General features: G+C 45.0%; 1 protein-coding gene across 3 annotated transcripts in view; it reads right to left on the bottom strand.

Moving 5' to 3' along the window:
* The window catches only part of C1QTNF7 (C1q and TNF related 7), a 127,333-nt gene that overhangs the window by 56,832 nt on the left and 43,144 nt on the right, over nucleotides 1-27,357 (bottom strand). Inside the window, exon 1 of one of the 3 annotated variants that reach the window (XM_055589132.1) lies at nucleotides 21,762-22,132. The exons of the other annotated variants lie outside the window; for them this stretch is intronic. The gene's annotated coding sequence lies outside the window, so the exon portion shown is untranslated. Of the gene's footprint in view, nucleotides 1-21,761; nucleotides 22,133-27,357 lie in introns of those variants that run through there. 3 annotated transcript variants of the gene reach the window in all.

Below are 27,357 nucleotides of genomic sequence, written 5' to 3'. Positions count from 1 at the left end.
TTTTAAAAATTGGAAGTTCGTTGCTTTACAATGTGTTGATTTCTGCCATACAACACGAATCAGCCATTGGAATACATACGTCCTCCCCCATCTTGAACCTCCCTCCCCCTGCACGCCCTCTTCCCACCCCTCTGGGTCATCACAGAGCCCCAGGTTGAGCTCCCTGCGTTATACAGGAAGGTTCTGCAAGGTATCTGCTTTACACATGGCAATGTGTATGTTTCCCTGCTGCTCTCCCAATTCGCCCCACCCTCTCCTTCCTCCACTGGCTCCGCAAGTCTGTTCTCTGTGTCTGTGTCTCCACTCCTGCCCTGCAAATGGGTTCATCAGCACCATTTTTTCTGGATTCCATATATGTGTGTTAATATACAGTATTGGTTTTTCTCTTTCTGATTTACTTCACTCTACATAACAGGCTCTAGGTTCAGCCCCCTCCCTAAAACTGACTCAAATTCATTCCTTTTAGGGAATTCAGCGATTTCTTATGGGCTCTCTCTATGCCCCAAGCTCAGAGAGGTGACCTGCATTGCCCTCGGTCACACAGCAAGGGAGTGACCAGGAGTGACGGTTCTCGAACTCATCAGAATTTTCATGGGGCCCTCTTAAAACCACAGATGCCCAGACTCCACCCCACTGGTTTAGAAGCAGGATCTTTAGGGGTAGGGCTTGGGAGTCTGCATTTTAACAAGCTCCCAGGTAATTCTGGGTAAGGTCTGGTTGGGAACCCGCTGCTCTAAAATGTATGTTAGCTTTCCCAGAGGGTCTGCTCCCTCCTGCCCTCTCGCAGACAGTGTAGGAGAGTCCTGCAGAGTGGGCCCAAGGGACGAGGGTCCAGTTAAGGAGACTGTGTCTCCAGGCAAACTCACAGTCTATTTCTGAGCTTTTATTGCCATTGTTATGATACCTTGTGGCTCAGCTGGTGAAGAATCCGCCTGCAATGCGGGAGACCTGGGTTCAACCCCTGGGTTGGGAAGATCCCCTGGAGAAGGGAAAGGCTACCCACTCCAGTATTCTGGCCTGAAGAATTGCACGGACTGGATAGTCCATGGAGTCTCGAAGAGTTGGACACGACTGAGCGACTTTCACATATGATACTGACTTGCTGGAGGTTAGCAGCTTCCCAGACTTTGGCATTCACCTCTCTTCCTGGTTTCTCTCACTCTACACTTTGAAATCCCTCTTGAAAATTCCCTTAATGCTTTGTTTTTTTAAGAATGAGAATTATTGCGGTTTCTTGCTAGGAGATGGAAAAAGGACATATGTTGACAAGGAGACAGAGCAACTTCATAAGGAATTCCTGGCTCAGGCACCTCTCCCATTATACCCTCTAATCTCCCCTCCCTGGGAGCCTCATGATCTCAGTTCACACTCCGGGAAGGAGCCTGCCTCTTGGGGAGGCCCCGCAGGACTCGTGGAGTGTGCAAAGCAGGGCTCACACCCCTGGGCTGGGCGGCTTTCTGGGTCAGATGCCTGTAATGGAGCTGAAGGGGCACTGGGCTTGGGAGAGAAGGTTCAATTCACCTACAGGGCCTGCCCCTCCATCTTTTTCAGCCCTGTGGGGCTGATATGAAGGCTGTGTCCATGCTGGGCCATTGTGATGAGGAGTGAATGAGACGAGGTAAGGTAAGTGCCTCTAGATACACAGATACACATGGCATGGACCGCGATGGGATGAATGTGCAATTTGAGTCTCCTGGGAGAAAATGGAGCCAGGTTTCTCCATCTCTGGAGCGGAGAGTCTAGGGATTTTGATAAGAAGTGCATTTAAATGCTATGTAGATGAGGCAGAGGATAAGATGGTTGGATGGCATCACTGACTCAATGGACATGAGTTTGGGTAGACTCCAGGAGTTGGTGATGGACAGGGAGGCCTGGCATGCTGCAGTCCATGGGGTCGCAGAGTCAGACACTACTGAGCGACTGAATTGAACTGAACTGAACTGAAAACCTTCTCTAACAAAACCGTTCAAACACTATCATTCAATCCAAGGCTAAACAAATATTCTAGAAGACCTGGTTTACTCCTGCTTAAAGTAAGTCCAGGCAATAATCTAGACATCATGAATACTTTCTCCCATTCCTCCTTCCCTCCGTGGTCTCTTGCCTCCCTCCCTCCCTCCCTGCCTGTGTTTGTGGGGCCCTGGTGAACTTGAGAGTTGAAGATCAGGGTTCAAATCTTACCTTATCTACTTAATTTCTTTATGCATCAGCTTTTTAATCCAGAAAAAAAATGAGAATTAAAGTACCTACTAATCCAGATGATTTTGAGGGCCAATAACAATTGTTGATATTTATAAAACACTTAGTATATGCCCCCTGGAGAAGGAAATGGCAACCCACTCCAGTATTTTTGCCTGGAAAAATCCCATGGACAGAGCAGCCTGTCGGGCTACAGTCCATGGGGTCTCAAAGAGTTGGACATGATTGAACACGAGTATATGCCCAGTGCCTTACCTGTGTTGGCACATTCAGTCTTTATAGTTATCCTATGAGGCAGGTACTACTATGATCTCATTTTGCAGATGAGAAGACTGAGAGAGTGAGAGATTAAAAAACTTGCCCAAACTCATACAGCTAGTAAGGAACAAATCTATAGCTCTCACTAATGAGTGTGCTCAGTCGTGTCCAACCTTTTACAACTCCACGGACTGTAGGCTGCCAGGCTCCTCTGACCATGGAATTTTCCAGGCAAGAATACAGGAGTGGATGGCCATTTCCTCCTCCTGGGGATCTTTCTGACTTAGGGATTGAACCCATGTCTCCTGCATTGGCAGGCAGATACTTCACCACTGAGCTACCTGGGAAGCCCAGTTCTCACTATTTCAACTTGTTTTCTCAGTTGAAAATTCTGAATGTAAAGGATCACCTGCATTGACTATGTTAATAGAAGAGAACAAGTCTCTCAACCTGTGGGTAATTTTGCCCAGATAGTGATATTTTTTCCTGCTAGCTTTTTTTCTTCCTGCTTCCCCTTTGCAATACAAACTTAAGCCCCACCACATGGATAAAGCTCTCTCCATATCTTATTTTCAAATGGTTTATGATTTATAAGGCATATTTGCATATATTGCACTTGATTTTTAATAACACTTGTAGCCATGAGACACAATAAGGGTTGTTATGAGCCCTTATTTAGAGATGAGGAAATGGAGCCTCAAAGTTAGGGCAGGACACCCAGTGGGATTCTCAGCTCTCTTCTGACTGGCACTGGTTTCTGGACTGTGAGTTGTAATGTTCCTACAGAGAGCCCTGCTTTTTACTGTCTACCCGCTATCCGTTCCTGCTTCTGGAAGGGCCTCTTGATTTTCCACTGGGGACCTTTTTCTCTCTCCACCCATGTTCCAGCCTTTCCAGGTTGTTACATTGCTCTGGTCACAGTGATTCATTCTTGGGGGTGGGGAAGGGCTAGTGACTTACACGAGTCCAGGGAAACTCAACACTGGGATGACTGCTCTAAGATGTGAGCCTGGTACTGTTGGTGACCCGAGAGACCTGATCAACCACAAAACCACCTCAGAGAAAAGCAGAACTCAGAGATGCAGAAAGGACAGGAGTTCAGACTGTGTTCCTTAGAGTACCTGGATCCAACCGAACCTGAAGTTGGATATCTACTCCAGACTTATGCATCAGTGAATTCCTCCTCCCCATTTTTTTTTGCTTTGAAGACTTTGAATTGGGTCTTCTCTCACTTTAAGTTGAGAGAGTGATAGCTAATAGCCTTTCCAGAGAAATTGCTTCTCAGGGCATTATTTAATTTTATGATTTAATTATTTTCCCCCTATTTTCATTAGAATGCCTGATACTGATTAGGTGCCCATAAATATCTGTCAATTCATTAATCATAAGTTGAGTAGAAGATGGGAATTTTGAACTATTGCTTAAGAATCTTTGCACACTGGGCAAATATGGCCTTTCTTGAAATATCCAGAGAAATTTGGAATAACTTTTCTTTGGGGTTCTTTCCAACTTGCTTTATTTCCCTCTGAGATCAACCATAATTCACATGGATTTACACTGGAGAAAGTCATATTTTATTTTTAGTACTGTGTGCTCAAATTCCTTCCTAAGAATTTTTACCACTTAAGCCCAAAGATCTGATTTTTCTGAAGTACAAGGTGGACCATTTCGCTCCTCTTTGTATAATGCTCCGTGAATTCTTGTTTACAGAAAGAACTCCCAAAATGAATCTATAGATTTTAAGGAACACACGGATGTCATGCTCAGTTTGATGTATCAATTTGGTTACACTTCAGTTCCCAGGTTTTCACCAAACATTCTTTTGCACAGAGGGTATTTTGTAGATGTGATTAGAATCTGTAACTGGTTGACTTTAAGTAAGGGAGGGTTTCCTAGATAATCTGGTGGGCATGATTAAATCAGTTTAAAGGTCTGAAGCAGAGACCTGGGGTTTCCCTGAGAAAGAAGAAGTTCCACTTACAGACCTTAGCATCAGCTCATCCCTGACAATTCTAGTCTGCCTTTCCTGGAAGTCTCCCTGACAGACTTCAGACTCTCCAGATGATCTTCCCAACTGCATAATCCAGTGTTTCACAATACATCTCTTGATATATATTACCTCCAACTGGTTCTGTTTCTCTGGTTTAACTCTGACATATACAACTGGTAAACCCCTCCCTCCCCAAATAGTTAGGTAGGAGGGGAAATAAAACCATCACGTTCCTAAGGGCCTTTGTCCCATTACAAAGACCAAGTCTGTGGGATAAAGGCTGAAGTTTTCAACATGATGTACAGTTCTCCATAACCTGCCTCTGTTGACCCCATCAGCCTGATTTCCTGCTTCCCCAGCCCTTTCACATCTCAGCCAGGGTTACCAATGCACCTGGGCCTTTCTAGAGCGTTTATGAAAGTCTATGTTGGGAGCATGGAAGGCATCTCAGAACTTCCTGGGTGCTTCAGGTAAGGCTTCCCACTCTCTCAGCTCCAAGCCTCTGTGGATCTGTCAAGGTTCTTGCTTCTCCTTTCCTCATCAGCCTCACTCACCACCACTCTGCCTTGAGACCCTCAGGGAAGCCTCATCACATCCTTTATGCGAGTTAATGTCTTTCATGGTCCCAGGTCATCACTCATCCCATGGACTCTCATTCTGATGGCCCCTTTTGCAGCCTAGCTCCCATTCCTTCCGGGGTAGACCAGATGTCCTTCCCTGGTTTCCCTTGGAACCACTCATACCAGCAAAGTCCTCTGTATCCTCCTCCTCCTTTGTGGATGTCCTTTCACTTCCTTGCTCTGACCAAAGCCCAGATCTCCACTGAGGTCATTGCTCTCCCTGAAGCCCACTCAAATGGTAGCTGCTTCCTACCTCACTCCTCATTCCACTGGGCCTGGAGGTGAAGTAGGTCACCTCTTTGCTCCTTCCTGCTCTTTCCAGATCATTCATTCTCCTGCCTTCTAGTATCCCTCCAGCACTGAGTCTCATGTCGTTAGTCCATGCCATCCACCAGTCATCTCCTAATCTATACTGCATGCCTCATTTTTGGATATGTTGGCTCCTGGCCCCGTCACTCTCTCCAACATCACTGTTATGATTCTCAGTGACTTATGTATCTACCCATCACCAACCCTGGCTTCACAGTTTCTGTGGGAGTGTAATAAACACACAACATACATTGTATAGAAATGGAAATTTTCTGGGTGGTTATATATACATATATAATCATACAATAATGTATAGAAATATATAAAGTAAATTTTATATATGCAGTAATATATATTACTCTATATACTAGGTACATTTACTTATATGTTACCTTCTTCAGACATTTCCCCTCCAGTCACTGCCCCATCTCACTGTCTTCTGTATTGTAAACTCCTTGAATAAATGATCTCTACACCTGTCTACCATTCAGCCCTCACATTCTCTCCCAAACCTACCCCACCTGGCTTCAGCCCACCACTCCTCTGAAATCACCTTTGTCAAGGTCATCAACAATCCCATGTGTCTAAATCAGTGATCCCTTCTCAGTCCTTTTGGTACTTGACTTACTGCTCTTCCTTTCTTTCCTTCACTCATGCTGAGGAGTCACTGTCTCTTGGTTTTCCTCTTGTCCTTCATTTTTCATTGCCTCCCTTCCTGGGTCTGTGAATCCTCCCTAACCCATAAATGTGAAAACCCAGGCCCAGTCCTCAGATCCCTTCTCTTCTCTATCGACATTCTCTTGCTTGGTGAGCCCATCCAGTCACATGACTTGAGATGTCTATTTCCAATTCAGAGCTTCCTCCTGAACTCTGGACTCACATCCAATTACCCCTAGACATCTCCACGTGTGTATCTAATAGATTCCATGACCCTAATGTGTGCGACAAGGAGCTCCTGATGTCTGCTTCCCCAGTTGTTGGATCCCTAGTTGATAACAAACTCAGACATCCAGGCCAAATAACTTGGAGACCCCTTGGTGCTCTTCTTACCCATGAATCCTTCTGACTCTCCTTAAATGTTATCTCAAGTATCTTAAACATTATCGCAAGCATCTCACCATTGCTCAGCATCTCTATAGCTGCCACCTTTGCCCTTATCAACAGAATCTCCTGCCTGAATTAGTGATTGATCTGGACTTCTTGCTCTTGCTCTTCCCTGGTAGCTCAGATGGTAAAGCGTCTGCATACAATGTGGGAGACCCAGGTTCGATCCCTGGGTTGGGAAGATCCCCTGGAGAAGGGAATGGCAACCCACTCCAGTACTCTTGCCTGGAAAATCCCATGGACCAAGGAGCTTGGTAGGCTACAGCCCATGGGGTCGCAGAGAGTTGGACACGACTGAGCGACTTCACTTTACTTCACTTCACTTCTTGCTCCTGCTCGTGGGGAAGCCACTCAACAGAGAAATATTGTAATGATCCCCAGACTGATCCTTCATGGGAGGTCCTTATGACCCTTCTGAGGGCAAAAGTGAAAGGCTTAGAATGAACCACAGGTCTGCCCTTCTCCACCACGTTACCTCATCGTGTACTTCTCTCTCCTTCACTCATTGCGGCTCCAGCCATACTGTCTCTGTGCTGCTCCTGAAGCATATTCCTGTCACAGAAAGATCACTTACATTCTTCTTCCTGCCTGGAAAGATTTCCTGCAGATGTGTGTCTCTGTCTCTATCTCTATTGCATCTCTATTTCCATGTCATTATGATATTGTGATATATGTATATTTGGTCTTCCACTAGGTTCTGACACAGAGCTTCTAAAACTCTTGGAATTTCCTAAGTGATGAGAAACATAAAGGTATCTTCTGTTATGTTATTTTTGTTGTTTAGTAGCTAAGGTTTATTTGAGATCAACAGAGAATTGCAATTTGTGCTCTTCAAAACCACACTGAGCTGTGTGCAAGCCCCTGTACAGCAGGGGAAGACCTTTTTTCTTCTTTTTAAAAAAATTTTATTGGAGTATGGTTGCTTTATAATGTTATATTAGTTTTTACTATATGGCAAAGTGAGTCAGCTATTTGTATACATATATCCCCTCTTTTTAAAATTTCTTTCCCATTTAGGTCAGCCCAGGACATTGAGTAGGTTCTCATTAGTTGTCCATTCTATACACAGTAGTGTATATATGTCAATCCCAATCCCCCAACTTATCCCACTTCCCTCTCCCTCCTTGATGTCCAAATGTTTGTTCTCTACGTCTGTGTCTCTATTCTTGCTGTGTGAATAGGCTCATCTGTACCATTTTTCTAGATTTCACATATATGTGTTAATATATGATATTTGCTTTTCTCTTTCTGATTTCCCTCTGTATGACAGTCTGCAGGTCAGAGGAAGAGGAAGTTGGGAGGGCTCTGATAAAGAGTCGGTGGCTTTTAACTGGCTTAACCCTTGGCAGGAAGGAAGAGGAGTCTTTGCTCACAGGGCATGAGAGCTTCCCCTTCTAGTCTCCTAATTTTATTTAATTGAGGTTTCTGTTTATTAATTTTTTTACATTTATTCTCTATGTTTATCATCTGTACTTACTTGTAACTCTATCTACACCAATACCTACATCAACACTTACATTGACGTCTACACCTGTATCTGCACTTGTATCATCATTTTCTACCACTTTTTAAAGATTTGCTCTCAAGCTGCAGTTGGTCAATGAAGCCTCTCTGGACCATTATTCTAAAAATTGCAAATCCAACCATTCCACACCCTTTTAAACTGTATTTTCTCCATCACATATGTCATCATCTAACATGCTAGTGTGGACAAAAAATGTGGGCTGCCAATTCAGTAAACAAAGAAGGTTGCCTGCCACTCCTGTAAACAGGATGTTGTGGTCAATAAGTCCTCAGCCACTGCAGCCGCCCCAGACAGCACACCCTGAGGGGATTCAGCATGGAGAAAAACAGGCCGCTGGCCCTAGACAGTTAAGATGCGTAGCTCAGAACTGGTTTCAGTAAGGACAGACACTTGCATCCTCCTGTACATAGAAAAGCAGTAAAATCATTAACTTGAGTTGTTTGTTTGTGATTAGCAGTAATCTTTTGATGTTTGATTACAGCAAAAACTCCTATATATCCTGGCTCCCTCTTTCCCTCTTTGAACAGTTCCTCAGAATTATCTGGGAGTTTGTCTCTTGGGCTATAGTCCTTAGCAAAGTTCTCTGAATAAAAGATAACTTGCAATGCTTAGATTGTGCATTTTTTTCATTGACACTGTGTGTTTACTTATTTATTTTTGTATCATCTTTTCTCCTTATAAGATATAAGATGCTTGAAGGTAGGTATTCTCATTCATGCTTTTGGTTGCCAAGTACAAAGCATTTAGAACAATATCTGGTGAGTATTAGGGATGTGTATAGGTTGATGAAATAATTAAAGCTAGCACTATTGATGCTATGCATAAATAGATAATTAACAAGAACTTACTGCACAACACAGGGAACTCTACTTAATGCTCTGTGGTGACCTACATGGAAAGGAATCTAAAAAAGAGGGGCTATATGTCTACATAGAGCTGATTCGCTTTGCTGTACAGAAGAAGTTAACACAACACCGTAAAGCAACCATTGCTGTTCAGTCGCTAAATTCTGTCTGGCTCTTTATGACCCCATGGACTGCAGCACGCCAGGCTTCCCTGTCCTTCATTACCTTCCATAGTTTGCTCAAATTCATGTCCATTGAGTTAGTGATGCCATCCAACCATCTCATCCTCTGCCACCCTCTTCTTTTGGCTTCAATCTTTCCCAGCATCACTATATTCCAGTGAATCAGTTCTTTGCATCAAGTGGCCAAAGTATTGGAGCTTCAGCTTCAGCATCAGTCTTTCCAATGAAAGTTAATTAAAAAAAATCTAGCAATGTTGATAAACACTATTTAATGGGGACCCATGAGTGCTCACACACATCTAACTCTTTAATTGTACAGTTTCTGTAGTCAGCCTCCCTCCACATGGGCCCTGGAGGAGTCTCAAGCGAAAGAGGCCAAGCAAAGGAACATTTTGTTAGAGCTGGTGCTTGGGTCACAAACACAGAAGAAGGACCCCAGAACCCTGGTGGGTTGGGCTGGGACTCAAGCATGGTTCGTGCTTTCTGTGGATATTACTCCCATTGCCAGCAAAGGCAGGTCCAGGGAAAACAAAAACAAACAGAAAGTTTTTTCCTTTGGCTTCTAGGTCTGGGCTTGAACATAACAGTCTGGTATTTAAGCTTTTTGGCTGGTGAAATAAAATGCCACAAATAGAATGTCCTTAGTCAACTTCATTACATTTTATGACTGGCCTTATGATGGAGTCTGTCTGTCCTTAGGCAGAACGGCTTAATGTAAGATGTAATCTGTAAGGTGAAGATTGTCAGACTTTCAATGTATGTCTACTTTATTGTGAATTGTTTGTTAAGGGAGCCTGCGACTGGCATTGAAACCACAAGCGTCCTGGCAAGTCTACTGAGCGCCAGAGCAGGGATGACGTCATCTCTCTAGCCTGGCCACCCGACAGTCCATTTTCAGAACAATGGTCCTAGTGGTCTTGGAACTAAAGTCCGAACCTGTTAGCACTCTCTGTCATCCCTCAGGATGAAGCTCAAAGCCCTAGGTCTGAGATGCTCTGGCCCTCCACTCCCTTCTGACCTCATGTGTCCACCTCATGTGCTGCTTTCCAGTCACCTGGCATCCTCCTGTTCCTGCAACAAGCTAAGCATCCTCAGTCCTGCCTCCTCTCCTGCTCATTACAGCCCAGCCCAGGTGCTGGTGTGGCTCATTCCTCTGCCTTCAAGTCTCAGCTCAGATGGTGGCTTTCCATGGCCCCAGCTTCTCTGACCCATCTGTCTAAACAGCACACCTGCCCTCTCTGGCTTCACTTTCTTCTTCATGGTCCCCATCACTTGTGGCGCACACACACACACACACACACACACACACACACACCTGTGTTTTCTTTGTCTATCCTTCAGATGGGCTCTGCCAGGAGGGAGTTTGTTTTCATCACAGCTCTGTCCCAAGTGCCTAGAATAGTGCCAGCCTTTTATGGGTTCTGAATCCTGTTTCCCTATGACTCGAGTGGTTTTGTGGTAACCAAAAGTCCTAACAGGCAAGCCAAGTGTCAGCTGCTCAGTCGGGTCTGACTCTTTGCAACCCCATGGACTGTAGCCCACCAGGCTCCTCTGTCCATGGGATTTCCCAGGCAAGAATGCTGGAGTGGGTGGCCATTGCTTTTTCCAGGGGATCTTCCTGACCCAGGGATTGAACCCGGGTCTCCTGCATTGTGGGTAGATTCTTTACCATCTGAGTTACCACAGAAGCTAACAGGCAAGCCAAAGAGACCAGTAATTAGTTACATGAGATGAAAGAGGGGCTTCTCTGGTGGCTCAGTGATGGGAGGGTGGAGGGTCCACTTGCCAATACAGGGGACATGGGTTCAAACTCTGATCCGGAAAGATTCCACGTGCCACAGAGCGACTAAGCCCATGCCTCACAACTACTGAGCCTGTGCTCTAGAGCCTGGAGGAACGCAACTACTGAGACTGTGAGCCTCAGCTACTGAAGCCCGAGGGCCCGGCGAGCCCGTGTTTCCGCAACAAGAGAATCCGCCATAATGAGACGCCCGCGCCCTGCAACTAGAGAGCAGCCCCCGCTCACCGCGAGCGGAGGAAGCCATCACGGCACAAACAGGCAGCACAGCCAAAAACAAATTAAACAAAAATTCTAAAAAGAGATGAAAGAGAGGGCAATAGAGAAGGAAAAAGAGAGAGGGAGGGAGAGACAGAAGGAGACTGAGATGGATGAACAGAGAGAGACAAAGACAGAGCTTGAGCAAATCACTGCTCAAGAAACCCGAAACTCCTTCCCTTGTTCTCAAGAGAGAATTCTCCTGGGATTTCTGAAACCCTGGCTGAATCTAGACCTGGTTCACTCTTGTCTGTGCTCTTCCCATCATAATGCGGGTGAGGGGAGGGCGGGCCAGGAAAGGAGAAGCCAGAGCTCCCAGCAGAAGCCACCGCCTGCTCCATTTCTTCCACCAGCTGCCCCTCAAGTCTGAGCACAAAACTTCCCCAAACTGACCCTTACGATTTTAAATAATCCAAGGGAGACAGTCTAAATCTGAAACGTTTGGGAGCGAAGGACCTGATCCGGCTCGGGAAAGCTGATGCTTATTAAGATCTTCAAAGGCCAAACAGGCGAACAGCCCGTGTTTTAAATTATCTCCCTCTCGTTTGTCATGTCGGCAGCAATTTCCACAGCACTAAAACCCAAAGCTCCGAGAGAGCACGTCTCCTCCTGCACGCACCTCTTTGCTGGAGAAGTTCCAGAACATTCTCCAGACTCGTGGGTCACGGAGAGAATACGTGTGGTCACAGGGCCTCTCTGACACAGGCTGCACTTGGGCCAAGTTATTTCCAAAACTGAGCTGAGTTTAGAGAGGTCTTTTTAGCTCAGAGTTTAAAATAAAAGTTTCGGGAAGGTTCATGTGTTTCGCTTAAAATGTAAAATATATGGGTGGTGTCGTGGTGGCTATTTTTACACGAGGCCTTTTGAAGACAAACATTTGCTATCAATTTCAACCTGCCAAGCGGAAAGAAGGGAATATAATTTTTTTCTAGTGCTTACTTACTCTCTTACAATAACTTGTCTGGATGCTTGCAATACACACTTAACCAGCTCACTGTCCTGATCTTAAGCAATGTTCTCAGTTCCAACCTTCTAGAGAAGAACAAAGAGCATCATCATGATTCCTTCAATTTCCCTCCTATCCTTAACTTGGGCTTCACTGGTAGCTCAGTGGTAAAGAATCTACCTGCAATGCAGGAGACCAAGATTTGATCCGTGAGTCAGGAAGATCCCCTGGAGAAGGGCATGGCAAGCCACTCCAGTATTCTTGCTGGGAAAATCCCATGCACAGAGAAGCTTGGTGGTCTACAGTCCACGGGGTCACAAAGAGTCAGACATGACTGACGTGACTACGCACGCGCGCGCACACACACACACACACACACACACACACACACAGGACCATCCTTAATTTACTCACATTCCCATCTATCCTCTCTTGCTTCCTGCCTGTCTCAGTGGACACAGGTGTGAGTCAGGACTCATGATTGTTCAAGCCCAAGCCTTTCCCAGTTAATCCTAAAGGAAATCAACCCTGAATGTCTATTGGAAGGACTAATGCTGAAGCTGAAGCTCCACTACTTTGGCCACCTGATGCAAGAGCCGACTCACTGGAAAAGACCCTGACGCTGGGAAAGATTGAAGGCAGGGGGAGGAGAGGGTGGCAGAGGATGAGATGGTTGGATGGCATCACTGACTCAGTGGACATAAATCTGAGCAAACTCTTGGACATAGTGAAGGACAGGGAAGCCTAGCATACTGTAGTCCATAGGGTCGCAAAGAGTCAGACACAACTTAGTGACTGAACAACAACAACAGCAAAGCCTTTCAGGGGTGGTTGTTTGAACCCACCTCTCACTTCACCTGGATGACCTTCTCTCATTCTCTTATATCTTCAACCTCCACCACTGGTTGGTTGCTCTCAGCCTGTACTAAGGCGCAAGTCTTTCTGTCCTTGAAATAACCTTGACCTGGCTCCCTTGACCCACCTCTAACCACCATGCCTCTCTGTTCTTCTAAGGAAAATAAAATTTGCTGGTTAATGGCATATTGTAGACCCCAAGAGGAGATGACTTAGCAACTGAACAATACCAGAAGGGGTGAAGGAGGCAAATCTACCCTTTAGAGGTTACTCTCTGAAAGCATCTGTGTATGTCCAGCCATCCTGTGCTTGGGAGTAGGTGGTATGACTATTTCCTAACTACAACAAAATGAAGGCCCAAAATTTCCCAGATCTCCTTGTTTCTAGAGTGTTCTAGCCAAGACCAGCTAGAAATTAGAGACTGACCTAATTAAGGGTGAGAGGCTTGTGGGAGGTGTCTGCAGAAGTGTCTAAACAGGGCAAGGAACATATAAGGACAGTGGAGGGCCTCCATGGTTTCTGTTCTGGTTTTGAGGCTTTATGGACAGAGTAATAAGTGTCAGGAGGGTTTGAAAGGAGTGTTTCCAGGAAGACTTTTCAGGAGGACATTTCCAGTAGAGACTGGAGTCTTTGAGTATAAGCACAGCTACTACAGGGCCAGGTGACTGAATGTGTGGATGTGGTTCTCTCCCTGGTGAGTCGGATGGTAAAGCGTCTGCCTGTAATGCAGGAGACGTGGGTTTGATCCCTGAGTCAGGAAGATCGCCTGGAGAAGGAAATGGCAACCCACTCCAGTGCTCTCACCTGGGAAACTCCCTGGACAGTGGAGCCTGGTGGTCCACAGTCCATGAGGTCGCAGAGTAGGACATGACTGAGCAACTCAACAACAACAACCAGCACGTTGCTAGTTGATCTTCCTATCAACCAGGTGAGATAGGAGAGGCAGGCATGTTCACTTTTTTTTCCAGCTAAGAATCCAAAAAATGAGTTTAAATAGATTGATAAAAGTCACAGAATTCATATGTGAACAAGAACCCGTGGCTTTGAACTGCATTCTCTCATTTTCCCCCACCTTAAAATAGTGCAGAAATCAGATCTTGGCTGATGGCTAGATTCCGGCTCTGCAAATCTGTGAGCTCTTTTCAGTTTGTTTTGTTTCCTCTTTTTAATTTCACAGCGGTGACCATGAGGTGATAAGCTCTAATCATCCATCTTTGACTGGAAAGGTCGGAGTGACATGGGCAGATAATTAAAATGGAAAGAAAGTCAATTTAAAACCTGGCTTCCTGGGGTAAGATGAAGATAATGTATTGAAACAGCTGAACGTCTCTGTGAAGGTTTTAGTTCACATCTCGACAACACAGAACAAATTGCACAAATTCTAGGAACCATATCCCTTGGTAACAAACACTGAAGTCACTTTTTAAAAGGTCACCAAATGGCTCTATTGACTCGGTTTTGTAACATGTCACAAGCAGATGGCACTTTGAAGCAAACGAAGCAGCTTGAAAAACAAAATTGCTTAGACATTTTTGTCTGGTTTGCTAAGATAATGTGATGAAGCCCAAAATGAAAGAATCTTGGCGTGTGTTGATCGAGAAAGCCTACACACCACTCAACGGCTTTGTTCTAATTTCTTGCAATCAAAGGGTTGAGCCTTCAACTGTCAGTTCTTGGCTGAGTTGGGTTTTATAAAGGTTTTTGCACTTGCAGAATAAAAGGTGCAAAGCAAAAGAAAAGAGAATGACTATTTCTTGAATGCCTATTACCTGTCAGACTCTTTATATATTATTTAATTTAATTCTAAAGCAATCCTATGGGTAGCTGTTATTACTCTTATTTTGAATAAAAGAAATTGAGGTCCAGAGACATTCCACACTAATTATTTATTGAGCTGGGATTCAAACTTTGGTCTGACATCCAATCCACTTCTTTCCATTACTTTGTAGTACTTCAGATAGAATGCTGTACCCACCTACTTCTTATCACTTTTTTTCAAAAACTATTTTCATGCTTCCAATCAAGTACTAAAATAGATGCGGCTAAACTTTTTTTATGTAACGTAGTATCAAATTACAAACATAGTTATAGCATATTTTGACAAATACTGTAGGTTGGCTCACTTGCAACCCATCCTAATCCACTTCTCCCCTGCCTTTTTTCTACATGGAAGACTGGAAACAGTACAAACTTCCAGATCCCTTGTAGCTAGGGGTGGCAGTTTGGCCAAAAAGAGGCATATGAAAAGTCCCAGAAGAGGGTTTTCCTTCCCAAATAAAAGCCAAAGTTTGACAAGAAGGCTTTTGCTTTCTTGTCTGGGATATGCACTCAATGCCTGGAGCTGCAGCAGCCATCTTGCTCTCATAAGGATGAAAGCCACATGCTAACACTGTTGAAACAGGAATATAAAAGGATCCTGGTTTCTTGGTGATGAGTGAAATGTTACACCATCTTTTGATCCCCTACTTCTCAGCTTCTTCTTATGTGAGAAAAACAAACCTCTTCCATGTGAAAGAAACTGGGCTTTCTAATACTCACAAATGCAATCCTAGCAGATATACATAATAGCTAGAATTTTAAAAGACAGTCTTGCTTTCCAACAATGTTCCATTTTTATGCAACTTTGGTCCTGATTTATAGTTCTGAAGCATTGGAGGTACAGGCTCAAATTAGGTGATAGATTCATTGGAATGGTGTTCATTTAGTTGGGCACAAAGTAGGAGAGAGCTGAGATCTGTCCCTAATTGTGGGGAAAGGACTAGCAGTGACTGAGTGGCTACAGTTCTTCCAGAAAGTCTAGCCATCCCTTCAGCCAAAGCAATTGGCATGGAGCAGGAGAGGGAGAGTCGGAAGTGGGGACTAAACCTGTCACCCCCATTTCTGCCTTGCAGTGATAGAGTTCATCTTCAGATGGGAAAACGAGAAGGAAACTTGGGAAATCATTTTGTTATCTTTCCACCTTGGGAGAGGACCACACTGGAGTCATACCAGATGTATATGATAACTGATCTGGTTTTAATAGACCTCCAAAGAAGACAAATCCTAGGCCTCTTCCCTCAGGAGGCCATTTCAACATTTAAAAACTTGCAGTGAATTCTGTTTTTTTTTTTTTTAACTTAAATAGGATGTGTAGTGCATGTGGGAATTAAAAAGTCCTTTATCTTTCTGAACCAGAGTAGTCAAGTGGCATGCTGATTGGCTGCGGACTAAGGCAGCCCTAGATCCAAGTTGTAGTTCCACCATTTACTGGCTGATGAACTTAACTACTGTTACTCAACTACACTGTGTCTCAGAGTCTCATCTGTAACATAAGCAGAGACATAGCCATGCTACAGTAGGATCATGGCAAGGGGCTAATGCATGTGAAAGGTTGAAATATCATTTGCATTAAACATAAGTGCACAAGGAGGTGAAGGGAGGGTGGGATGAAGTGGGAGAATGGGATTGACATGTATACACAATTGTGTGTGTGCATGTGTGTGTGTGTGTGCGCGCACGTGCATGCACGCTCAGTCACTCAGTTGTCTGACTTTTTGCAACCCCGTGCACTGTAGTCTGCCAGCTCCTCTGCCCGTGGAATTTACCAGGCAAATATACTGAGTGGAATGCCATTTCCTACCCCAGAGGATTTTCCCGACCCAGGGATCAAACCCTTGTCTCTTGTATCTCTGGCATTGGCAGGTGGATTCTTTATCACTAGCACCACCTGGGAAGCCCCATATACACTATTGACATTTTTAAGGTGTATAAAATAGATAGCGTTTCCCTGGTGGCTCAGTGGTAAGGAGCCCATCTGTCAGAGTAGGAGATGCCAGTTCGATCCCTGTGTCAGGAAGACCCCCTAGAGAAGGAAATGGCACCCCACTCTGGTATTCTTGCCTGGGAAATCCCATGGACAGAGGAGCCTGGCAGGCTATAGTTCATGGGGTCACAAAAGAGTCGGATAAGACTTAGTGACTAAACAACAACATAAAATAGATAGCTAATGAGAACCTACTGCATAGCTCAGGGAACTCTACTCAGTGCCCCGTGGAGACCTAAATAAGGAAATCCGAAAAAGAGGGGATAAATGTACATGTATAGCTGATTCACGTTGCTGTACAGCAGAAATTAACACAGCATTATAGAATAACTATACTCCAATAAAAATTAATTTGAAAAAATGTAAGTGCACAGTATAGTTCCCTACCCCACTGCTCTCCCTATTGGACAGCAGTTCACTGCTTACCATCGTTTTAGAGCTTCAAGGAACATCACGGAGTTGACCACAACTCTCTCTGCCACAAGGGCTTTCCTGTGGCTCAGCTGGTAAAAAATCTGCCTGCAATGCGGGAGACCTGGGTTCGATTCCTGGGTTGGGAAGATCCCTTGGATAAGGGAAAGGTTACCCACTCCAGTATTCTTGCCTGGAGAATTCCATAGACTGTATAGTCCATGGGGACGCAACGAGTCGGACACGACTGAGTGACTTTCTCTCTCTCTGCCGGTTAATTAACTCCAATGTCCCAGTCTCATCCTCTTTGCTCTAATAAATATTTCAGCCTTTTGATTCTAACTTTGGATTTTCTAACATTGGACCGTGTCTTCAAAACAACTTTTAAAAATGTGTTTGCAATTTGGAGAGGTCACAATTTTATAAATTAAGTGCCAAATATCAGCATTTGAGAATTGAAAATATTGACTTGTACATTTTAACCATGAACACAAAACTCTCGTTCTAAGCTGTTGACCCATGATTGGGGTTTACTCCGTGGTGCTCACAGTAAAGTGGAGTAATTAGACAGTCATCTGGATCATTACAGCCAAGAATACTCTGGCCACAAATATTTGGCGAATTTAGAGACAAAGACTCCTCGGGTACAGGTTATCTGCACTGTGACCTTGACTTTGGATGGATGCCGTCTCAGCCCCACAGGAGGTCTGCTGCACCATTTTAAGAAAGGAAATGTTTCAGACCAGGCATTGTTTTTTAAAGCCATGCACATGACTCTTGGCTAGTAGAGCGTTGGATCAGCCAACTTCTGGCAGCTTCGCATCTTGGCTGCACTGACATATGTGCGATTTCAGACTCGAAGCCACACATGAAGTCATTGGGAAGCTACACAATTCATCCCTAAAAATCTGCCATACGGTGGTTCTTGTCTTTTCCAGCAATGTAATCCCTAGGAATTGTGATGATTTGAGCTTTAAGAAAAGAATCATTAATTAATCTTCATTCACTGAGGACCTACTCATTTATCTATGTCAGGAAAAACTTTTTGAAAAAAATCCCCCGGAGATGGAATGAAAGAATGAAATAACTGGAGTATAGTTTAGTTCAAGGACTTTTTTTTTTTTTTTTTTCATACAATTACTCATGGCATAGGATCCCAAGACAGGGAAAGGAAATGACAAAAGACACTTTCAGGATTAACAGAAGCCCCGTAGGTTTCCTCCAGCTCTGCAGTTTGTAGGTCATGAAGCCCAGACCTAACAAGTTTCAGTGACTTGTGTAGTGTCACATGGCGAGTTAGTGGCCTAACCATGGCTTTGGTGTTTTCCTTATGATTCCAGACTATGCTAACTACCACTTCCGCAGTGAGGCAATGCCTGACCACCTTAGGTGAAGAAATACCCCCATTTCTGCCCTTGCTAGTCACTCTGTCTCATGATCAGATTTTATTTTTTTCATAGCACTTTTCAGTTTCCCAAATTACATTATGATTTGTCATTCTGTTGTCTCCTCGTCTAAAGATACGGAGGCATAGGCTTAGGCTCTTGTTTACTGTTCTATCTACAATAATACTTGGCACATAGTAAGTGCTCAATAGGAGATCCAACCAGTCCATCCTAAAGGCTATCAGTCCTGGGTGTTCATTGGTAGAACTGATGCTGAAGCTGAAACTCCAATACTTTGGCCACCTGGTGAGACGAGCTGACTCATTTGAAAAGACCCTGATGCTGGGAAAGATTGAGGGCAGGAGGAGAAGGGGACGACAGAGGATGAGATGGTTGGATGGCATCACCGACCCAATGGACAGAAGTTTGGGTGGACTCCGGGAGTTGGTGATGGACAGGGAGGCCTGGCGTGCTGTGGTTCATGGGGTCGCAAAGAGTCAGACATGACTGAGTGACTGAACTGAACTGAAATGCTCAAGAAATATTTGTGGCTTGAATGGACCACAATGGAGAGGAAAGGAACCCCTGTTCGTTGAGCACCTACTATGTTGGGTTCTATGCTGAGATGTTTATGTCCGTTACACTCTTGAGAGGAGACACACCAGCGAGTCTTGGCGTTAGAAAGTGGTGAAGCCAGAATACAAAGCCAGGGATATGTCGCTCCACACCCTGAAGTTTGCCATGACCAGAAATTATTTTCAATGTTCAGTGGTTCCTGTTCTCCCATGCCCTCTGTGGCCTCTTTCTGAGGCCTCTGAAGCTCGCAGGCTGGGTTATGACATCCCCCTGTTGTTGGCTTGTATCTTTCTGTGCTGCCTTAGTCTCCAGAGGAATCGGATCTGATGATACTTTATTCAGCACAGTAAACATTCTATGTTGCTGGTTCTCTGTGTAAAGCTGATTGAATCATTTTCTCATATTATGGACACAGCTCATGCTACTCAAATATGGTGGTGAATTCCACCAAGTTGTACTGACTTGTACTGACAAAAAGCCTCCAAAGGGAAAGAAATGTATCTTCTGCTAATCATCGGAGACTGATGCAATCAGAGGGGTTGATGACAAGCAGTTCAGATGGTCACGGCTTAGAAGGTGACGTGTGCCAAGAGATGAGGAAAACACTGGGACAGAAACAAGACAGTAAATAACTCTGAAATAACATTGATTCTGACCACAGGGTGATCCATAAATTTGAATGGGGAAAAGAGTTCTCGTGTCCTTAACAGAACTTTTCACCTTCTTCAGGTGAAGTTTGTATGAGATGTGGTGATCCATTTTTGTCCAGTTTACAAAACATGTTGAGGACAGCAACTGAGCTTTGATGCACATCCAAACCCTCCAAAGAACTATTAACACAGGGACCCGGGACCTGCTTTAGTTAATAGGACCTGCTTTAGTTAATATTAACTAAAGGGCCTATTAGTTAACAGAGAGGGCCTTCTAGAGGATAACCATCACCATCCTTCACTGGGCTTCCCTGGTAGCTCAGTTGGTAAAGAATCTGCCTGCAATGCAGGAGACCTGGGTTCGATCCCTGGGTTGGGAAGATCCCCTGGAGGAGGGATGTATCTACCCCAGTATCCTTGCCTGTAGAATCCCATGGACAGAGGAGCCTGGCGGGCTACTATCCATGGGGTCACAAAGATCTGGACACAACTGAGCGACTGAACAACAACAAAACAGTAGCTTATGTATGACAGATGAAAACATTACTTCCATTAATTCTCAAGCTTCACATGAATGCTGCTAATTAATTAATCAATTAAGGTTAGTTGCTCAGTCATGCCCGACTATTTGCAACCCCATGGACCATTGCCTGCCAGGCTCTTCTGTCCATGGAATTTTCCAAGCAAGAATATGGGGGTGGGTTGCCATTCCCTTCTCCAGGGGATCTTCCTTTGATCCAGGTGTAAAACTTGGGCTCCCCACTGTCATCACCTTTATTTTGTGGACAGGACATTGAGGCACAAAGGAGTTAGGTAACTGACACTGGGTCACGCAGAGGCTAACTGGGGACAAGTTGCCAAGTGCTCTGGTTCCAAACACACTGCTTTTCACCAGAGCCACCTGCTCCACAGACCACAAGACACATGGCAAGCAGCGTGCCAAACGCATGGCAAAGGCTCAGTACATGGTTCCCCATATTTGAAGAATTTCCTTTCACATTCCAAGCGTGCAGCTTTCCATCTCACGACTCCCTGCACCACATGTGTTCCCGCAGCCATGGGGTTCTTGATGAGGGACCCTGGAAAAGGACACGAGGTCCCAGAGAAAGCCGGGGGGACTGATGGCACAGAGGTCCATCAGAACAGAGCTATTTCTTTTAAAAGAACTACATGCTGGCAATGACTTCCCAGATCTTAACCACAGTCTGATTGAAAATACTTGTAAAAGACACATGCTCTAGGGCCATGTGTTATTTATGAAACTACGTGATCCATTCATGCAAATACCATGTATACAAACCCATAGTTTTACTAACACCATCTAGATATTTACATTCGTATATTGCAATGAATGTATTATCTCCCCTACAGCCGCGTGCAGGGACAGGCACATTTGTTTAATAAAACAAATAATAATGCATTTATTATTTATTTTAGTAATAAAATAAAAGTAATAAAAGTAAATAAATCAGTACCCTTAGCCCAAAATAAATTGAGGGGGGTATAGGCTCAGTGGTAGAGCATTTGACTGCAAAAATAAATTGAGCACACAGTTTATACGGCCACAAGGCAATCTCCACAGGAGAATAAGAGTGCTAATGTTTTCTTTCTCCTGTACTCGAAAGCCTACAACACAAAGGGAACATCTTTCACTCAAATTATTTAGGCTCAGAGGCGGTGACAATTTTGTGTTCCAGGGGAGGCAATGGAGCCCCTTCCATTTGTTCCACAAGTGCGCACATGCATCTCACACTCCTCTTGTTTGTGGATCTATAACCCCGAGGGAGGGTGTCTACCCAGTCAGGGCTTTTTGCAAAATGAACCCAGCAAAGCCGGTTCTGACGACTTTTGCTTGCTTTCTTCTGTTCTGCAGGAGCAGCCCTCAGAGGAGATGTGTCATTGAGTAAGTCCGGGTCAGTAAACACCCCCTCACCCTCAGAGTAGAGCAGAGAAAGAGGAATACCCGCGCGAGCCAAAAAAGACTCATCTCTGGGAGAAAAAAGCCTACAGTTGTTCATTTCAATCACAAGAGCGGACGCTGTACTTACATCCCTCGCAAGACCTTCCGGCAGCCGGTGTCTTTGAACTCTACTGCACACAGATGCGGAGCTTTCCTGTGAAATCCTCTTCCTGTTGGCAGTGAGGAGGACGCATAGCTCTTTGGGGCTTTAAATTGATAAGTAATTTCCTGGTTTATTTCCAAAGCATCTTCCCAGACTTTGAGCAGAGGCAGGGGGAGAGAGAGACCAGCCAGCCCCACGCAACGCGGAGATGCCGCGGCCTACACAGACCTCCCAATGGTTTGACTGAGCCTGAAAGAAGGGTTTGTGAACCTCACAAACAAAAACAAATCTCCTCCTCTCTCCGTTGGCTCACTCCCCGAATCTCACTTGAGAAACAGCACAGAGGCCAGACGATATTTGCTCTACAAGTGCAAAATTCAAGTGAAACGGTGTCTCATGTTTCTTGCTGGGGAAAAACCAGGGGCACCTTTGACAGGTCTTCAGGGCAGGTGGTGACTGTTTTCTCACGAATCTCTTTAGAGATTGCTCTTGGAGACCAGGCCACCCAGCCCCTTCAGTTTACAGAGGCAGGAGATCAAGTCGAGTGGTGACAAGTCTAAATTAGGACCGCACGGGTGGTGAGGGGATGGATTGGAACCAAAGGACTTCCTGGTGGTCAAACCAGAGCTCTGTCCCCTGTTTGGAGGTGAAGACAGACACAAAGGTTTGAAATCTGGCTCTTGATGTTTACTATGAGACTCCATGGACTGTAGCCCACCAGACTCCTTTGACTATGGAATCCTCCAGGCAAGAATACTGGAGTGATTAGCGATTCACTTCTCCAGGGGATCTTCCCAACACAGGGATCAAACCTGGGTCTCCCACATTGCAGGCAGATTCTTTACCTTCAAAGCCACCATGGAGACTGGAGAATCTGCCTGGAGAATTCCATGGACAGGGGAGCCTGGCAGGCTACAGTCCACAGGGTCTTGAAGAGTAAGACACCACTGAATGACCAGTGTTTTCACTTTTTTTCCACTTTCTTGATGTTTAGCACACGTCACTGGATACTTCTGTCCTTAGTTCTTCTGTGTCTCAGTTTTCCCAGCTATAAAATGGGGATCCTAATAACAGCTCTCCCTGCTTGGTCATATGTTGGTCTGGTGAAAAGTTTTGTTCAGGTTTTTCTATAACATCTTACAGAAAAATCTGAATGAACCTTTTGGTCAACCCAGTAGTACGGTGATCACTGTGAATAAGCTTCATCAAGGAAGAAAGCAGTTACACTATATGATGGATTTTTACCAACCTGGCTCACATTACATGCTTCTCTTCTTGTGATGCTAATGTTCCACCAAAATTACTTTTTGTGCTAGAAGAAGTCATCCAGTGACTTGGAGGGAGGAGAATATAGGTTGGAAAATGGGATGGAGCATGGAGAAAACTTTTGATTCAGAAAATCAGGTCAAGATCAGACGACAAGGTGGAGCAAAGTTTAACATTTGCCGTGGAAAGGACACTGGTTCTGAAATCAGAAAAGCAGGGTCTGGCCACTGCCTCTACACTTGCCAGCCAGGGGTGGCGGTGGCGGTGGTTTAGTTGCTAAGTTATGTCTGACCCTTTTCGACCACATGGATTGTAGCCTGCCAGGCTCCTCTGTCCATGGAATTTCCCAGGCAAGAATACTGGGAGTGGGTTGCCATTTCCTTCTTGGGGGGATCTTCTCAACCCAGGGATCCAACCCACACATCCTGCTTGGCAGGCAGATTCTTTACCACCAAGCCACCCTGGAAGCCATATTAGCCAAATGGAACCTCATTTAAATATTCCAAACCATAGTTCCATCCCTGAGGACAGGATACCTCTCTGCTGTGCTCACCTCTGTAGGCTGTGGTGAGATTCAAATGAGGTCCTCACTGAGCTGCTACATGTCAGCCTGTGCAGGCTTTGAAATTGGAAAGCAGTGTTTGCCAGCGTCCAACACAGCACTTTACAGAGAACACCTTGACAATGGTGTGGTCCCGCAGTCACATCCCATTCATCTGTGGGATCAGTTCACACTTCTTAGTGCCTGGGATCCCGGCCCTTGACTTTTTGTTTTTCTCCTTTTAGGGAGCATATTTCTCCTTTCCCCCCATCGTCCCATCTCTTGATGCTTGTCTCCCCATGCTGGCCACTACTTGTTTCCTTCAAGTCTAAGTGTCTTTCCATTTCACATGCAACAGTAAGAGTAAAAACAAGGAGAAAACATTTCTGCTCAACCACATAGGAAAGCCTCATCTGTAGTCTTGACCCAGATCGGGTCTTTGTTTTGGAAGTCATCATAGCCAAATGCCAAATGAACTGAGGCTTCCCTTGTGGCTCAGCTGGTAAAGAATCTGCCTGCAATGCGGGAGACCTGGGTTTGATCCCTGGGTTTGGAAGATCCCCTGGAGACAGGAAAGGCTACCCACTCCAGTATTCTGGCCTGGAGAATCCCATGAACATACAGTCATGGGGTTGAAAAGAGTCGGACACGACTGAGCGACCTTTACTTTCATGTTTGCCTTTGAAAATGCTCAAGCCTGAAGCCAGCTCAGGTTCAATGGCTACACTCCCTTCTTTCACCCTTTCATAAATCCATTCATTGGATGTCACTGCAGTTATGATTTGCACTTGATATCTGTTAAGAGCAAGTTTCTAATGGAGACTTGTTTTAGTTGGCTTTGGCTGCCATAACAAAATTTCATAGGCTAGTGGCTTCGACAACAGAATTTAAAACTATTTTCTTTATTAATTTATTTTTGGCTCTACTGGGTTTTCGTTGCTGTGTGCTGGCTTTCTCTAGTTGTGACAAGCATGGCCTACTCTCTAGGTGCAATGCACGGGCTTCGCATTGAGGTGGCTTCTCTTGTTACAGAGCCTGGGATCTAAGTGTACTGGCTTCGGCAGCTGTGGTGCTCAAGCTTAGTTGCTCCGAGGCATTTGGGATCTTTCCAGTCTAGGGATCAAACCTGTGTCCCCTGCATTGGCAGGTGGACTCTTAACCTCTGGACTACATGGGAAGTCCAGCAGTTGACAATGTCAATAGACAATTGACATTCCAGCTCAAGAGGCTGGAAACTTGAGATCAAGGTGCCTGCGTGGTCAGGTTCTCATGGGAACCCAACCGTAGCTGAAGATGGCTGCCTCTTCCTGGGTCTGCTCACAAAGGAGAAACCTTTCTCTCTCTTTCTCTTTTATAAGGCCATGGTACTTTTGGATCAGCCCCCCATCCAGCCCTTATGACCTCATTTAACCTTAATTACCCTCTAAAGACCTATCTCTAGATACACCAGATACAGCCACATTGGAGGTTAGGGCTTCAGTGTGTAAATTGCAAGGCAGTGGGTATATTCAGTGCATATGGAACCTGGAGAAAGTGAGAGAAGAGAGCGGACATTTATTGAATCCTTACTGGTGAGAAATGAAATATTTCAAGAAATAAAATATTTCCTGCCATATCAGTAAACAAGGATGTCACCATCATCAGGGGGAGCTGGTGAGCCCTGAGGGAACTCAGGAAGGAGAAGAGTACCTGCCATATGGCGACCCTCAGACTGCAGCCACTCCGAATGGTGAGCCCTGAGGAAACTCAGGATGTGAAGCTACAGGATACTGGCCCCAGATAACTGAGGTGAATATCCAAGGAATGATTTCAGTGAGCCCAGACTCCTGCATCTTCCCATACATAGAAAAGCATTAAATTCTTTAACTTGACATACCTGGTTTCAGATTAATTAAAGGTAATCTTTGGATGTTTCCAACTATTTACTCTTTGTTGCAAAACTCTTATATGTCCTAACTCCTCCCCTCACCTCCTCAGAGCAGTTTCTCAGCGCTGTCTGAAACAGTGTCTCCTGGGCTTCAGTTTTCATTTTGTCCCAAATAAAGCTTAACTTGCAACGCTCACATTGTACAAGTTTTTTTCAGCACTGGATACAGTGTCCTGCTTATTTCTATTCTCAGTCAGTCCTCACAACAACTATGAGATGTCATAGCACCTTTTCCAAGGTCACAAAGCTAAGAGGCTGGCCGTGTCCAAGTGTGAACTCTGGTAACCAAAGCCCTGCTCTTTCCATGACACATTCTGCCTCCATCTCCTTTTCTCTCCTTGATTCAGAGCCATGAGCCTCCATTTCTCCTTCTTGCTCGTTCCTAGCTTGGTTGCCTGGAAAGATGACATTGTCACCCACAGCACTCTGTGGAGGACAACAGTGGAGAGGCAGCTCTGAGGACTCCCGTGGGGTCCCCATGGAGTTTACACTGGCACCTCTGGAAAGCCTGCCCAGAAGGTTCTCTCTCTTTCTTCTCAGCCTCCTTTATGTTGATACTTAAAAAAAAAAAAAAAGTTGGCTGCACCAGGTCTTAGTTGGTGGATGCAGGATCTAGTTCCCTGACCAGGGACTGAACCTGTCCTCTGCAATGAGAGTGCAGAGGCTTAAATACTGGACCACCAGGGAAGTCCCTAGATTGATACTTTTTTTCCTCATCATTTCAAAGTCAACTTGTGTTCCTCCCTCAAGGACGCTTTCTTTGACTTGCCCTTCACCTGCCCTCAGTTCAGTTCAGTTCAGTCGCTCAGTCGTCTCCGGCTCTTTGCAACCCCATGAATCGCAGCATGCCAGGCCTCCCTGTCCATCACCAACTCCCGGAGTTCACTCAGACTCACGTCCATCGAGTCAGTGATGCCATCCAGCCATCTCATCCTCTGTCGTCCCCTTCTCCTCCTGCCCCCAATCCCTCCCAGCATCAGAGTCTTCCAATGAGTCAACTCTTCGCATGAGGTGGCCAAAGTACTGGAATTTCAGCTTCAGCATCATTCCCTCCAAAGAAATCCCAGGGCTGATCTCCTTCAGAATGGACTGGTTGGATCTCCTTGCAGTCCAAGGGACTCTCAAGAGTCTTCTCCAACACCACAGTTCAAAAGCATCAATTCTTCGGCGCTCAGCTTTCTTCACAGTCCAACTCTCACATCCATACATGACTACTGGGAAAACCATAGCCTTGACTAGATGGACCTTTGTTGGCAAAGTAATGTCTCTGCTTTTCAATATGCTATGTAGGTTGGTCATAACTTTTCTTCCAAGGAGTAAGCGTCTTTTAATTTCATGGCTGCAGTCACTGTCTGCAGTGATTTTGCAGCCCCAAAAATGAAGTCTGCCTTAGCTCTCCCTTACTCTCTCTTATATATTATCCTAAATTGCCCTTTCATGTTTTTTTCCTTTTGTAAAACTTCATAAATGTTGCTTTATAGATGTAGTAGTTCTAAGATAATCTGCATAACGTTTGTCTTTCTCCTGGTCTGTAAACTCCCTGAGAGCAGCAAGGTTTTGCCCCCTGAAATATCTGTGGCCATCAGAACACTGACGTGAAGACCTACAAGGGGAGGAAAAGGTGGCTCAAGAAAAGCTAATGGTAGAAATAAGCTACCAGATTCATTGGCAGCTGTGTGACGGGCATAAATATGCCTGAGAGAGAGCTCCTTCTACCTGGGACCTTTACCAAGTCCTCTGCCTACCACCAACTGTATTCTTCTTTTTATTTTGCATGGGGACGCTAGATTTGGCGGACCAAGGATTAAGTCCTTAGAGTAGGGAGAGGTGGCTGAGGAACAGATCTT

This window comes from Bubalus kerabau, chromosome 7, assembly GCF_029407905.1.
Source record: "Bubalus kerabau isolate K-KA32 ecotype Philippines breed swamp buffalo chromosome 7, PCC_UOA_SB_1v2, whole genome shotgun sequence".
Classification (NCBI taxonomy): domain Eukaryota; kingdom Metazoa; phylum Chordata; class Mammalia; order Artiodactyla; family Bovidae; genus Bubalus; species Bubalus kerabau.
Note: the sequence above shows the minus strand (reverse complement) of the source record. Positions and strands in the feature narration are given on the sequence as shown.